Below are 16,533 nucleotides of genomic sequence, written 5' to 3' on the forward strand. Positions count from 1 at the left end.
TGTAGGCTCTGAATCCTACATTCAACATATCTTTAGACTCTGAAGGCAAGGAATCTGACAGCTCAGAGCCAGAACTGAGGTTAATCCAACTAAGAGGGGCTGGAGTCATTCTGTATGTCGATGTCAAAAATCTAAATTTTAACCACTGGTCATATATGTGTTATTCCAGGTAAATGATTATTCTTTTACCACTAGTGTAAGATTGTGGGATATTACACTCATTTGAATATGGAGAGGGGGGGCTATTAAATTATTTTGTCTATCTCTGTTACTTTCTCATGCATTCTTTATTATTTCATTTATAGCCCTTCAGGGGTCTTTATAAAGAAAATACTGTACTGGATGAGATGCTTGAGCAATTAATTTATTGTTTCATTATTGAAAGCATCCACTGGAGCCAGGAAAATCGAATTCGAATCTTGTCTTGAACACTAACTGTATTACCCTGAGTAAATAATTTAACCTCTTTGAGACTCAGTTTTCTCATCTGTAATATGGAATAATAATAGCTCCTAGCTCACAAGGAGGAGACTATTGTTCTGCTTGAAATATATCACATCTGAAATATAATATTGGATTTAATTCTAGGCACCATAGTTTTGGAAGGACATTGATCAGCTGGAGGTAGTCCAGAGGAGGGTAACCAGAATAAAGAAGTGCTTTGAGTACTGGTGGAAGAAAGTGGGAATGTTTAACTCACAAAGAAGAAGGCTTTAGTGGGGCACAACAGATATGTTCAAGATTTTGTAAAGCTATCTTATGGAAGAGGACTAAAACTTGTTTTATATATATAATATATATATGTATATATATATATATATATATACATACACAAAAGGTAAGATATACATATCTTACCTTTTGTCTTAGAATCAGTATTAAGTATTGGTCCGATATTCCAAGGCAGAAGAAGGGCTGGGCAATTGGGGTTAAGTGACTTGCCCAGGGTCACACAGCTAGGAAGAGTCTGAGACCAGATTTGAAACCAGAACCTCTCTCTCTAAGCCTAGATCTCTATCCACTGAACCACTTAGCTTCTTGAAAACTTTTTATGCTTGCCTAATAAACAAGTATTTAGTAAATACTTGTTGATTGACTGATAGTAATTAGAGCTTTCTTGGGAGGAAGTGTGTTCTCCATCACTAGAGGTTTGCAAGCAGAGCTGAAACAGGCACTGTGGAGTGCTTAGAGCTTTGTCAGACATAGAGGATTCCAAAGTCATCCATTGAATCCCAGGCCATTGCCAGTTGTCCTGACTTTTGCCTTGCCACTGGATTTGTGTGATTCTGAGACTGATGACTTTTGGCAACTCAACCTTGCTTAAATCCAATCCATGGGTGTGTCTGTGGTCCTTTTCAAAAATTCAAAAATGAAAGATGAATGATAAGAACAACATGATCCCTTGGGCACAGTAGGAAGTGTTGGTCAGGTATGGTTTGTACCTAGATCCCTAAAAATCTGAGATTTTGTGATATCAAACTTAGGCTCTCCAAGGGGGCAGCTGGGTAGCTCAGTGAATTGAGAGCCAGTCCTAGAGATGGGAGGTCCTAGGTTCAAATCTGGCCTCAGACACTTCCCAGCTGTGTGACCCTGGGCAAGTCACTTGACTCCCATTGCCTAGCCCTTACCACTCTTCTGCCTTGGAGCCAATACCCAGTATTGACTCCAGGACGGAAGGTAAGGGTTTAAAAAAAAAATTAGGCTCTCCATTTGATAGCTGTGAAGCTCAGCTTTCTTATTATAAAATAGTGGAAACAGACATGTCAGCCAGCATTAATTAAGCGCTTACTATTTGCTAGTGCTGGGGACACAAAGTCAAGGAAAGAAGGATAGTTCCTGCCCTTAAGGAACTTACATTCTAATGGAGGAAGATAACACATGAAAGGGAGATGAAAAGAGAGAGGAGGAAAGAAGGCAGATAAGGAAGGTACCCCATTGCCATGGGTTGACCTTAAAATCAAGAGGGTCCAAAGCAGGGTTAGAAGGGGAATGAAGGGTGATTGGCCGGCACCCCTCCTTCACTCCCTCAGAAATCAAAGCCTCAGAGAGACTTATAAATGGGAAAAGGGAGCCAGCATGTCTGAGGGATGTTCCTGGGTGAGAAGGCTGCAAGCCTGGATGTATGTTCCAGGGAGAGGAAGCCCCAGGCTCTGAGGGAAGTTCCTGGGTTAGACACTGGAAGAAATGGGAAGAAAAGTATTTCCACTAGCTATTTCATAGGTTTGTTGGGAGGAAAAACACTTTAGAAACATTAAATCACTGTCTAAATGGGAGCTATCACCCATCACATAGAGGAATCCAGCAAGAAGACTGAAGAGGCACTAGATCCACGGGCTATTTTCATGAGATGGATTTTTAGTCACATTATGTTTATGAATTAAATTGGTGCGGAGATGAAAACATACTTTTAAGAAGACATTTAAAAAAATCTTCCTGTGAAACTAAATAGCTCGATCTTGTTATTGTTTCTGTTACCACAGTTTGAGAGGTAGGGCAGGAGAGAAGGAGCGGGGAATCTCACTTAAAACACAATATTGCTATTTGGCAGGCTTCGACCGTTTTCTCCCCAAATACATGAAATCACTTTACCCAGACTCATTAAGCCTCACCACCTGGCCAAAATATGGCATAACCACGAAGAAACTGAAGTCAAAGAATGGTTTGTGTGTTTGCTTTAAAAAAACAAAACAAACCACCTCTAACCTTCCTTTTTGAAAAGACATTGATTCTCCTTCCCCCCAAATACGCCATCAGGATATCCCCCAGGCTCTCGTCTCTTCCTTGCCAGTACTCTCATGCTGAAATCATAAATGTTTAGAGTTGGAAGGGATCACAGAGCCCATAGAATCCAAATCCCTGATTTCAAATTTAGTAGTTAGAACATCTTCCTTGAGATTTTGACTCTGGAATTTATAAGCTGAGTGAACCTGGGCTTAACCTCTCTTGGCCTCAGTTTCTTCATCTATAACAAGTGGTTGGACCAACTTACTGCTCAGTGCCCTTCCTAAATCTAGATCTTGATTAAGAGAGAACCTTGACTGACTTGAACTTACAGTACAAAGGTCCTTTGGGACTTTGATTACATTAAATCAGTTGGGGATCAACATGAATTGGTTCAGATTGTGTGGGTTTGAGTAATCCCTTTTTCTGGACTATTAAAGGTTCATGGGTTTGTGTGTGTATGTGAATTGCAGAATCAATCTCTCCTTTTTTTCTTTTTTGGAAGACACACCAAGACAGAGCAGAATGAAATGGATTTGTGTCCTTGGGATCGTTAATAAATGTCTTGAAGTAAAGGCTCATTTGAACTCATTGAATCATAATTATAGACAGAACAGACCTCAGAGACCCTCTGATCCAAACTTTTCATTTTACCAGTGAGTAAACTGACACCCAAAGATGTTATGACTTGTCCAAGGTCACACAGAGATTAGATGGAACTTGAATCCAGATCCTTTTAATTCCAGAGTCACCAAGTCTCTTTCCATGGCACCATTCTCCCTTTTCCCGATATACCCCAAAAGAAGAATTCCTGGCCCCTAAGTTTAGGTGCCCGGTCTTTCCATCAGAGAAAGAAGAATCCCTGGGTAATGCTAGTCTTCAAGATGCTTCGCTAGCAGCCCCAAGTTTAGAAGGTCCATAGCTCTTCCCTGTAGTGGGACACGAGAATCCCACGTGTGACACCATAACTCAGTAAGAGCTATTAATTGTGGGGAGCAAAAAACCTGGACTTTGCTCTTCCCTGCTTTTGTGAAATATTTGGATGGTTAAATTCTAATGGGAAAGAGTTTCTCTACCAAACCCAACTGAGGAAGACTAAGCCCCGAGATACCATAAGGCTAGAAAGCTATAGGAGACTCTGGAGTAAGTGTGAGAGTCCCCAGAGCGTGGGAAGGTGCCTTTCTAGCAACCCCTGATGTGTTTTCCCTTGTACGGGGAGTTCAAGTCCTTAGGGTAGTCTTTGAGCCTGGAGTCCTATATGAATTCCTGGGGTGACACAAAGACTTACTGGAATGTTGGATGGCTGCCCTCTGAGGGGAATCCAAGCCACAGGGTAGTGCTCTGAATTTGGAGGACAACATAAACCCTGGGGAGAAAGTAGGGCTCCCTGGCAAGGGAAGGGGAATCTTAATAATTGGATATGGGCTACTGTGAATTCTTCATGCGGTTGTTGGGTGTTCTGTAGAGGAGAATAAAGACCCCTTTATGCATCGTTATCTCAGGACTTATATGACTCTTTCCTTCATACCTGTGAGGACATGAATTATATTCTGGAATTTACCAGAAGGAACTGTGGATGGCAAATGAATTTTGAAGACTTGTTCCTGAGACTGGGCTTATTCTGCACAAGCACAGAGCCTAGGATATTGGTCCACTAGGGACAAAGGACATGGGGCAATACTTCTTCCATGGGACCCTAGCAGGGACCGACTGAGAAGTGGAGAAACCTGCTCCAAAATACATAGCCAATGAACATGGGAGCTGAGAGTTAGCACCGGTTTTGTGAGCCCAAGCCCCCAAGAAGAATTTTCCATAATCCAGAACTATATGCTCCTTCTACAATCTTATTTTATCTCCACCAGACACTATATGTTCCAGCAACCTGGACTGGAGTCTAATTGTATTAATTTATGTCTGTGTCACACTACTTGAATAGCTGGGAACACGTCTTTGGTCATACATGGTGGAGAAGGCAGATTTGAGGCACGACAAAGAAATGTATTTATAGTAGACTGCAGAGGCAGCTGGTGACCTAGTGGATAGGGGGTTAGTCCCAGAATCAGGATGACCCGAGTTCAAATTTGACCACAGATATTTATTAGTTGTGTGTTCTTGGTCGTCAGTTAACCTCTGTTTGCCTATAAAAAAGGATAGTAATACCACTTGCCTCAAAGGTTGTCTTGAGAATAAAATGAGAGAATATTTGTGAAACGAAAACACCACCTGGCCCATAGTAGTTGACATCCATAGCTATAGACACATACACATATCTACATACACATTCTCTTCCTCCCATGAAGAGAGGATCTGCCAGGGGAAGTTGAAGGAGATTTTAGAAAGCATGAATTTTTGTGAAGTTGAGAAAGACAAAATGGTGATTAGAATGGACCCAGCCTAACTTAGGCTTGTTCTTCATCTGTTTCCCTTTAATATGATTTTAATACACCTTTGCCAGACCTAGGCAAATGTAGAACCTAGTTATAATAATAATTAGTAATAATAATTGCATTTAGATGGCTCCTCAATGTTTACAAAATGCTTTTATAAATATTACCTCATTTGACCTTCACAACAGCCCTGGGAGGCAGTTGCTATTATCATTCCCATTCTACAGGTGAGAAAACTGAAATGGTCAGAGGTTAAATAACTTGTTTAAAGTTAGTACATGTTTGAGGTCAAATTTGAACTCAGATCTTCCTGAGCTAAGAGGCAGAGAAGATAGAGTGCTGGACTTGGAGTCAGGAAGACTGATCTTCCTGAACTCCAATCTGGTCTTAGACACCTACTAGCTGGGTGACTCTGGATAAGTCACTTAACTCTTTGCCTCAGTTTCCTCATCTGTGAAATTATTAGGAGGAAATAGCAAACCACTCCAGGATCTCTGCCAAGATTATCCCAAATGGGATCATGAAGAGACAAACATAACTGAAATGATTGAACAACAACAGAGCAGTGGCTGAAGTGAATGTGAAGGCAAGTGAGGGAGAGTATCAGAAGAATATTATTCAAGTTTTTTAGCACCTGACCCTTGCAGAGGGAAGCTGTGAGGAGTTATTGATTTCATCATCCTATAGCAATGAGAGTTGAATTTTGAATCTGAGCAAGTGAAATATGTATTTTCAAGCATTTGATTGTTATTGGACTTTTCTGATAAAAGAGAAGTTAACATCTACTCTAAAAGACAATAGTAGTTTTAGGTTCATTGTTATATAATTTTTTTTATTCCTTTCTGATTTTATAATTAAAGAATGATCCTTAGATATGCACTTGTAAATGGCCTCAGTTGAAATGCAATAGAGATAGGATAAGGGTGGGATTTTCTTAAGAAGATGAGGACATTTTGAGCCAAGAATCTGATTGGATAAATCCACACAACCATTATAGCTTTTGAGGAGAAAATCTGGGTGAAATTATGGAGGCGGGTCACAGAGGCTACCAGAGGGCTTTAGAGAGGTACAGAGCATGATGACTGATAATTCATAGTGCCCTCTGGTCTTGGGTGGTAAAGACAATAACCGAGGTAAGTGCTTTACTGATTTTGTTTTTCAATTGTTCACTCATGTTGAACTCTTCACGACCCTTTGGACCATTCTATCCTTTGTTATCTCCTAAAGTCTATCCAAGCTTATGTGTGTTGCTTCCATGACACTATCCATCTCATCCTCTGCTGTCTTCTCCTTTTGACTTCATCATATTTCCCCACATCAGACTTTAATGATGACATATGTGTAATTTCTTGCTACTGGATGGAAGCAAGCTCTCTCCATGGCATCCCTCAGTTTTATATCTTTGCCTTCAGGATTTTATTCTTGATTGCTTTCCTTTTCACCTTAAGCCAATGCATGTACAATTTCAGGAACACATCCATTGCATTCTTTCCTCAGGCTTAGCTCAAGCCGTTCCTTTTGTCTGTAATGGTCCAATTTCATCTCTACTTGTTGAAGTTTTACTTATCCTTCAGTCTTCCTCGATCCTCTTAATTGGAGATGACTGTACATGACTTCCAAACTAATATAACGCTTTATCTACACCACTTGATGTCTGGGCCACAGTGCTATCTTCCTAAAGCGTGTTTACTCTGTATTATGAGAGTTTCATCCACCTTCTGGAATTATAATTTCCTCCAGAGAAAGGATTGGTTTTTTATTTTTCTCTATAATTCATCTAGACCTAATCAAATGGGTTGACTTGACACATAGGTTTGACACTATTGACAACAGAGACCAGAGGTGTCAAACTCACAAACTGTAGGTTGCAAGTGCCAACAAAACTCCTCAGTGTGGACCAACCATATTGAAATGCAACTGGGAAATATTTAATAAAATAAAAATGCAATTGATCAATATTTACTAAAACCTACTATGTGCCAGGCACCATACTAAGATTAATTTGTGATTTCTAAGTCAACATGTGGTTTTCAGAGACACATTCAATTTGATTTGACACTTAGGAGAATGGATTTCAAAGAAGTCAAGAGAAAAGACATAAGATCTCATGGTCTGAGACTCTAATAGGGAAGATAATAAAAAAAGGATGGGAGATAATCAAGAATAAAATTATAATACCAGAAACATAGGTTATTACACTGAAAGTGAAAACAGGAGGATGTCTAAATGGACTAATGGATTGAGGAATATGAATGCACAAATGAGCTCATATTTAATAAGATATGTACAGGAGATGGAAATAAGTAAAGTGAATAAGCAAAGTAGTCTGATCATGTAAGAATAGTCAATCTGATAGGATAGTGCATCAGAGGCATTTGTATGTGTATGTGTATGTGATGATTTGTACCAGTAAATACTCATTTCTAAAAGCTAATTAAGTTTGGCCGATTGGTATTAACGGGTAGCTCATGAAAGGGAATATACCAGTAGGGATTATAAGTATTAGAAAAGCAACCTTTAAACTCCTCCAATTCTTTAGAATGCTGAGAAAAGAAGCAGTAGCTGCCCTCTGGAGAATCTAACCTTGGTAAAAGTGGGTAGTAGAAGAAAAGTTCTAGAGTTCTTGCTATAAGAAGTAACAACAGTCAAAACCCCACCACATTTAAGTTATACAACTTTTATACCCAACGATCCTCAAAAAAGAAGAGATGATCAAATACGTATAGAAGGTATTTAAGCTCCAGAAGACATAATTTTTAAAGGTGCTATGTCAAATGTGTCAAAAAGAAGAAGATTTGAAGAGAATGGAAAAACTCACAGGTAGGACATTTTATCACAGAAAGAACCATAGTTTATTTTCTTCATTGACTATAACATTATGGTTCATAATTGAGGACTTTAGTGAATATGAGATCCTGCTGTGTTTATTATTCACTAATTTCAGGAAAGCCCAAGAGAAAGACAGCAAAATACAGCCTCAAAGCTTTTCCTTAGGCAACTTGTTTCCCTCACATGTATCAAAATCATATAAGATTCTACAATAGATAGCATTACAGAGATAGCTTTAATGATCTGCTGAGTGTTGACATCAAGGGAAGTGTTAAATAGGGAGATAAACATTTGCCAAAGGTGTTTGCCAATGCCATGTAAAAAATTCAAAATCCAAACAAGAAGCTTCCTTATTGATAGAGAGGTTATCTAAATGTTCCTATTCACCGATGACACTATACTAATTGTATAAGGCTCAGCAATATTGAGAAACCTTATTCAATGAATAATGCATTTTTCTTTATAGTTGAGAAATCAGACTTCTGTCAGGGACACTTGCTATGAAAAGTTTTCCTTAGTTTGTTGTTTGCTTTATAATCTTAGTTGCATTGTTTTTTTTTGTGCAAAAAGTTTTAATTTAATGTAGTCAAAGTTAACTAATTTACATTTTGAAATAATCTCTGTCTTGTTTGGACTTAAATTTTTATCTTATTCAAGGTCTGAAAGGTAAGCTATTTTGTGGTCCCTTAGTCTATTTATAGTATCCCTCCTTATCTAGAAATCATGTATCCATTTTGACTTTATCTTGGTATATGACATGAGGTGTTGATCTGTGTCTAGTTTCTGCCTTACTGTTTTCCAGTTTCTCTAGCAGTTTTGCCAAATAATGAATTCTGAATTCTTAAGTCCTTCGTGGTTTTTTGTTATAGTATAAACTTTTTCTTGTCTGTTGTACTTTAAGAGGACCAAAATGAAATGACTGGTCATGCTTGTTGATTAATGAATAAATCAGATTTAAGCGAGGCAGAATTGTAGTCATCAGCTTCACACTGTCTTCCAGAGTCATCAAATTTAGTGGCAAGACAAACATCAAGATATCTGGTGATGGCTTGAGATACCCAGGTGACCTTGGTTCCTCCAATGTCTAACCAAACTCTAAGTCCTCCATAGCACCTGTGTTAGCTGCTGCCATGGTCATTAGAACAAATTGTTCTTATCCTCCCCCTTCACCAGGGGATGTCTTCACATACCTGGAGTAGATAATTTCCTAACTCACTGATGGGTTTGAGACCTGTTGGTTACCTTCAACGTGGTTAAGCCCATCTGCTGAGATGGTTTACCTGGATGTGGTCACTGAGCATGACACAACTTCTTTGAGCCATAGGTGAGTGCTAAGTGTCAGGTAGACACCAAAGGTGGAAAACAGCTCTGGAAAGGGTTCAGCAAGCCGTCATACCAGAAATACTTGTCTTTGCAGAACATGCTATGCACTTCTAGTATAATTATCATTTCACCAGTGGAGCTCTTAAGTCTTTCAAAGTTGATTGTTTTAATACAAACTGTTCTCCTGGTTCTGCTTACTCTACTTTGCATCAACTCATACAAGTCTTCCCATGTCTCTCTGAACCCCTTCCTTCCACCTTTTGATATCATAATGATATTTCATTAAATTCACATAGTTTCTACTTTTTTTTGCCACTGCAACAAGAGATTATATATATGTATATATAGTTCCTTTCTCTTTTTCTTCAGTCTCTTTGGAGATAGATTTCATATCAATCTTAAGACTGCATCATTGGGGTCAACTGGGTGGCTCAAAGGATTGAGAGCCAAGCCTAGAGACAGGAGGTCCTAGGTTCAAATCTAACCTCAGACACTTCCCAGCTGTGTGACCCTGGGCAAGTCACTTGATCCCCATTGCCCAGCCCTTACTACTTTTCTGCCTTAGAAGCAATAGTGTTGATTCTAAGACAGAAGGTAAGGTTTTTAAAAAAAATTTTTATTAAAGAATGTATTATCAGGGGAAGCTAAGTGGTTCCATGAATTATGAACCAGTCCAAGAGATGGGACCTCCATTTTGCCTAGCCCTTACCACTCTTCTGCCTTCAAACCAAATACACAGTATTGATTCTTTGATGGAAGGTAAGGGCTTTTAAAAAAATTGTGTTAAGTATTTTGAATACATAATCTTATTGGATTCTTGAAATCAATGTGAGATAGGTTATTATTCCTATTATATAAAGGAGGAAATTGAGACTCGGAGACATGAAATAACTTGTTCACAGTTGTATAGCTAGTAACACAGCCAGGCCTCTCCCAACTCCAAGTTCAGCATTCTTCCCACCAGTTTAGGAACCTGGAGACATGGATTCTAGGCTCATTTCCACCCCCTGACCTGCTCTGTGACCTTGGATAAGTCAGTTGACTTCTCTCCTTGTCTATAAAATGGAGAATAGCAATTCTTACCTCATAAAGTTGTTATGAACTCTATGAAATCATAAAGATTTTTTGATGATGGAAAAAGTCCCTATGGAAATATAAGGGACTATAATTAGGAAAACCAAATTAATTTTGGTAATTGGAATAGTATATATTTTGGGTGTTTAGATGAATAGCTCTTAGTGGCCAGAACTCAAACAGACTTTCTCTAATAGGGGAGGGGAGGAAGAAGGGAGTGTCAGACAAATAACTTCTGGGTGGGAAATCAGCAATATTTGTTAGCCCCTCACACTGGTTCAACCCTCTTTTGAATGACATAGTCTCAGCAAATTGGAATAAACCCTGAAGAAATTCTGAATAAAACTAGAGTATCAGGACTTTTTCTTTAAGTATCTGTTGGTGTCTGAGATTTAGTTTGTTGGTCTAGATAGTCCATAGGACTCCAGAATAGAAAGCTTCTACATCTTGTGCCTTATGCAACAATTACCAGGTTCTTCCTCCATCTCATACTCTTTCTTTTACTTGGTTCTCACAGAAAACTGGCTTTCTGTAAAGTAGAACCCAATCTTGGTCATCTTCTCCAGTGAGTCCTTCTCTCACACTCCATGACACACTGGATGAAGATGAGGTGTAGAGCTCCCCACTGCCACTTCCAGATTCTCTTTATAGCATCATTACTCAGCAACCTTTCCTCTTTTGAGGTTTACCCATCTGTCTGCATCATCTGAACTAAGTCCTAGATGCTATAATTTTTTGGCCTTCGGAACATTCTTCTCATAGTTTCTTTTTCTTTACCTTCACCTTACATATTCTCTTATACTTGGTGATTTCAATATATAATTTCCCATGATTAACTTAGATTACATAAACCTGGGGATAAAGGGATAGCTAACATATTGGATGATAAAATAATTGTGGTCCAAAGTAATCTAAATAGGAAAGACCAAAGTAAGAGAATTTTATTGGGAATAAGTACAAAATGCTACACTTATGTTAAAAAATTAATGCTAAGGATAGAAAATGGAGGTGATGAGGCTATACTACATATTATATGAAAAAGACATGGTGTTTCATAGACTGTGGCCAAAGAAGCTAATGCCATTTTAGACTTTATTAATGAAAGTCATGGAATCCTAGAATTGAAAGGTTACCTACTTCAATCCATATGTGAGTATTAATTCTCTAGTCAAGATATCTGAGAAGTAGTCATCCACCCTCTGCTTGAAAAATTGCATTGACATTAAGAACTTGCTACCCTTTGAAGTAGTCCATTCCATTTTGGAGCATCTATAATCATTAGGAAGTTTTTCCTTACATTGATCCAAAATCTGCCTCTTAGATATTTCCACCCATGCTAGATCTGTACTTACTAGCCAAGAAGAAAAGATTTCATACATTCTAGATCTTTGAATATTTGGAGACAACTTTTTCCCACCTTTAGGGTTAGAAAATTTTTATCATGTTTTCCCTCATTCCTATTATTCTCCAGATGAGCTTTCCATGATTCTTTTAACATATTTAGCATAGAAATGTAATACTTATAGGGGTGTATGGGTTTTCAAGGAAGACTAGCACCTCTGGTTTGAGGGTTTGCTGAGTTCTTTTCAGGATTGTTCATGCTCATCATACACTTTTGCTGTCTACCTTTCACCTAGTTCTCAGCTGTGGCTCCAAGAAGTTGTGGTATGTACAGTGGCCTTACCCCAGTAAATCATTTCAGTAGATGGGTCAAACTAAGTTGAGGGTCACCAATGGGTCACAAATCTACCTGTTTAGGATTGTGTCTACCCCAAGTAAAATGGGCAGATAAGAGCAATATGTTCCAATGGCCATGAATGATGGATGAAATAAGGTACTGTGGAGCACCTAAAGCTTGGTCAGACATCAAAGATGCCAAGCTCATCCACTGCATCCTAATCCATAGCTAGTTGTCCTGACTTTTGTTTTACTATTGGACTTGGATGACTCTGGAAGAGAGAGTGAAGCTGAAGACTTTGTGCAACTCTGCCTCGCTTAAATCCAATTCATACCCAAATCAAGACATTACCCTATTATATCATTAGTCCTCTTTGAAAATGAAGGACAATCAACAACAACAGTAATGCTAATAATAAGGAGATAATGCTCTCATTATGCTTTGCCCTACTTTTATAACATCTGGATTATTGTTTCCATCTTTAGATGTCACATTTTAGGAAGCCTTTTGATGAATGGGAACATGTCCAGAGGGAGGCAATTGAGATTGTATAGGATATTGAGAACATTCCAAGAGGATCAATGAGGAATTGAGGATATAAAATTAGGAAAAGAGAAGGGAAAATGATAGCTGTCAATATATTTGAAAGCTTGTCATGTGCAAGATGGATTAGATTTGTACTGTGTGACTACAGAGGGAAGAACAAGGAACAATGGGTGGAAATTTTAGAGAAGTAAAATTCCACTCAATGTAAGGAAGTTAGAGCTTTCCAAAAGGAGAGAGTGAAAATCATGGAAGATCTTCAGGATAATATAGGCTGATCATTAAAAAATGTTATAGAAAGAATTCATATTTTAGGTAGTGGTTAGATTAGTTGGCCTCTGAGGTCACTTCCAACTCTAAGATGTAGAATTCAGTTTGTTGTTGAATGAATTATTGGAGAAATTCATTCATACTAAGACACAGATAGCCAATACATCTTAATGTGCTACTCTAGAACAGGTTGGTTATCAATAGGTACCAAATTCCTCTTTTATCTCTGAACAATTTGCTCAGTGAAGCTAATAGAGTTTTGAGCATCTGTGAACCAAATCAAAGAGTTACTTTGTGCGTTAGTGGGACTGATGAAGGAGACGTGGGTATTCAGATGATGGAAAATTACATCAAAGAGTCAAAATTTACTTGTAAGCTCAGTCTTACTCATAAACCTTTTAGAAAGTTCAGAAAGCATATCTGTTAACATATAGAGAGATGTAGGAGCAAGTGGGAGAAGTTAATTAAGCAACTTGTTTCATGACTTACAGTGAATCATTCATAGACCTGGGGATTCACCCTGTATCTAAACTATGACTCCTTGTCCCTTCAGTAATTGTGTTTCATACATTTCACTCATGAGTTTCTTTTAACTGTGAATTTCTGAATTTTCAGGCATATTTGTACTATCTTTTCCTTGAGATCATTAACTCTGATGGCATATTCCTACTCTCTTTCTCCATAATACCTAACAACTGTGAATCTCAAAATTTCTCAGATTTGTGAATGTTAAAAATTCTCAGACTCCACCTTAGAACATTTGGTTAAGACCATTCCCCATTTTCAACAATGAAGGTACTTGATCAGGAATGTGAGAACTCTAACATTACTCCACCCATACTTAAGCATACTTTAGGGGAAGATAAAGTTGTAAACTCTTTACTGAACAATGAAAAGTACTTAACCCAAACTTAAAGTAAAGCTAAAAAACCTTAAGCTGGGTCTATTTTTAGATCTAATACAAAAAGGTGCTAAGTACCTATGAAGGTCAGGCAATTTGCAAACTTGCAAGGGACAAGTTTAACAAAAGAGGTGTGAAGTTTTAGTCTACTCAGGTGTGAATTACTCCAAAATTTAGTCTACTCAGGTGTGAATTAAGAATGGTCAGTCCTGTGAAAACGTCTACTGTGATTGGTAGATGTGAAAACTTAGGGGAGGTGACATAGGAGAAAATTCTCTTTAAAAGGAGGCCAGAAGGCCTCTAAAGGGGGAAAATGCAGCCTTGGAAGCTGAAGTGGAGCTTCCTGAGCTAAACTGGAGGGTCTCTCTGAACACTAGAATTTTGCTTGGAAGAATCTTGTGGTGAATGGATTAAAGACTGACTGATCTCTCTCTTAAGGCTAAAGCCTAGGCTGGCCTAGCCCTTTTCTCATTATTTTCTCTTACTCTCTCTCTCCCTTTCCTTAATTCTTTATTTGTATTAATTAAAACCTCCATAAAACCCAGCTGACTTGGGTAGTTCATATTTTGGAATTTTTTCCATGGCAACCACTTTAATTTTGATTTAACACAGGACACTGTCTTGAAACCATATTTTCGTAGTCACAATTTAAGACAACCACTCTTTTAACTGTTACACAACATTCTAGACACATAGTAGGTGAACAATATTTTTTCTTCCATGATCATTTAAGTTCCAAAGTGACAGAGGCAGCATCCAGGATTGGTCATTTTTTGCAACTCCAGGGAAACCATGAAAACTAGTTTTAGAATTTATTTTTTGCTGGGCCTAGATTTGTTGTTTGATCATTTTTCAGATGTGTCCAACTCTTTGTGACTGCATTTAGGGTTTTCATGTCAATGATGCTGAAGTGATTTGCCATTTCCTTCTCTAGCTAATTTTACAGAGCAGAAACTGAGACAAATAGGGTCTTTCCTAGGGTCACCCAGCTAGTATTTGAGTCAGGATTTGAAATCAGGTCTTCCTGACACCATGCCTGGCACTTTACCCATTGGACCATCAAGCTGCCCTGGGCTTGTATAGGAATTTACTAAAGAGAATCGGATGAGTTCACATCAGATTCCACAATAAATCAAATCAATTTTAGCTCAATTCTATATTTATTAAACACTTTCAATATACAAACCAATGTGCTCTTGACAAAACACAAATTATTTGGGCCTCATTTTCTTTATTTATAAAGTGAGTAGGTTAAATGAGATAATATAGTACTCAAAACTTTATAATCCTAGAGCCCTTGTATACAAAATTTTCCTATCTGGCCAATAGTCGAAGTCTGAAATATTGCTGCCAGATCTGCTTTCTTGAAACTTGAGGCTTTAATCTCTTTTAAAGTACAAAACTCAGTCAGAAGAAGAACTGTGGGAGTAGAAACACAGAAGAAAAGCAACTGCTTGATCACATGGATTGATGGGGATATAGACTCTAAACAATCACTCTAGTGCAATTATTATCAATAATATGGAAATGCATTTTGTTCAATGGCCATGTAAAACCCAGTGGAATTGTGCATTGGCTACAGCAGTGGGTTGGAAGGAGGAGAGGGAAAGAACATGAATCTTGTAACCATAGAAAAATACCCTAAATTAATTAACTAAATAAAATTAAATATTTAAAAAAATAAAAATAATAAATTAATCTAAAAAAAGTACAAAACTCTTTGAGAAATGAAGTGCTAAACTATTATTATCAATCATTTATGTATGTGTGAATTAAGTGAGAGCGGTAGATTTTGAATAAGAACAGAGTTTATGTTTGAGGAGCCTTTTGATTAAATGAATGATGGAACATCAAAGAGAAGCTTCATCTATGTCACTGTTTTGATTGGGACCAAACGTTGCTATATTTCTTTCCTATCTGTCTCACAATGAGGTTTCAAAGAAATAGTTTTGTAAAAACCAAAGCCCTGTATAAGTGTGAGTTTCCATTGTTATTTCTCCATGGTCATTTATTGTAGTGTTTATTCACAATAGAAGTTTAATATAGTTCCCTGACCAACTCTGTCCCTCCTTTACCTCACTTATTAGAATGTAAAGTCCAATATCACATTCATTGTTACTAACAATGCCAAATTAGTATTTCTAACTTATGTACGTATTTTTTGAGTGATTATTATTTGCCTGTATAGGTCAAGGAAAGCTAGATGGTGAAGTAGATAGAGTGCTGGGCTTGGAGGCAGGAAGACTCATCTTCCTGGACTCAGACACTTACTGGCTGTGTGGCCCTGGGCAAGTCACTTCAGTCAGTTTGCCTCAGTTTCCTCATCTGTAAAATGAACTGGAGAGAGTAATGGAAAACCACTCTAGTATCTTTGCCAAGACTCTAAATGGGGTCACAAAGAATCAAACATGACTGAAACAAATGAAGACAACAAAATATAGATTGAATGTTATAAGCTGTCTCTTCTACCTATATACAAAATTGTTATGAGAGTGGTTGATATATAAATTCTTTGTGGATTTGTCTTGGATGAAGACATTTATATGGAACACACAGATTTCCTCAAATGACATTCAACAATACAGTATACCTGTATCTCTCATATTTGACCACGTTGTGGAGATTATTAAGATCCCATTGTGCAACTGATTTACTCGAACTAAACATCCACCTTACAATCCCCTTTACCCTCCCATTCATACATCAAACCACTCAGGATTCCTTGGAAAATGCAACAACAGAAATAATGTGTTCTGAGTATCATGTGCTTATGGGTGACTCATATTTAAAAATTGAATCCTTATGTT

Source organism: Monodelphis domestica, chromosome 8 (genome assembly GCF_027887165.1).
Source record: "Monodelphis domestica isolate mMonDom1 chromosome 8, mMonDom1.pri, whole genome shotgun sequence".
Classification (NCBI taxonomy): Eukaryota; Metazoa; Chordata; class Mammalia; order Didelphimorphia; family Didelphidae; genus Monodelphis; species Monodelphis domestica.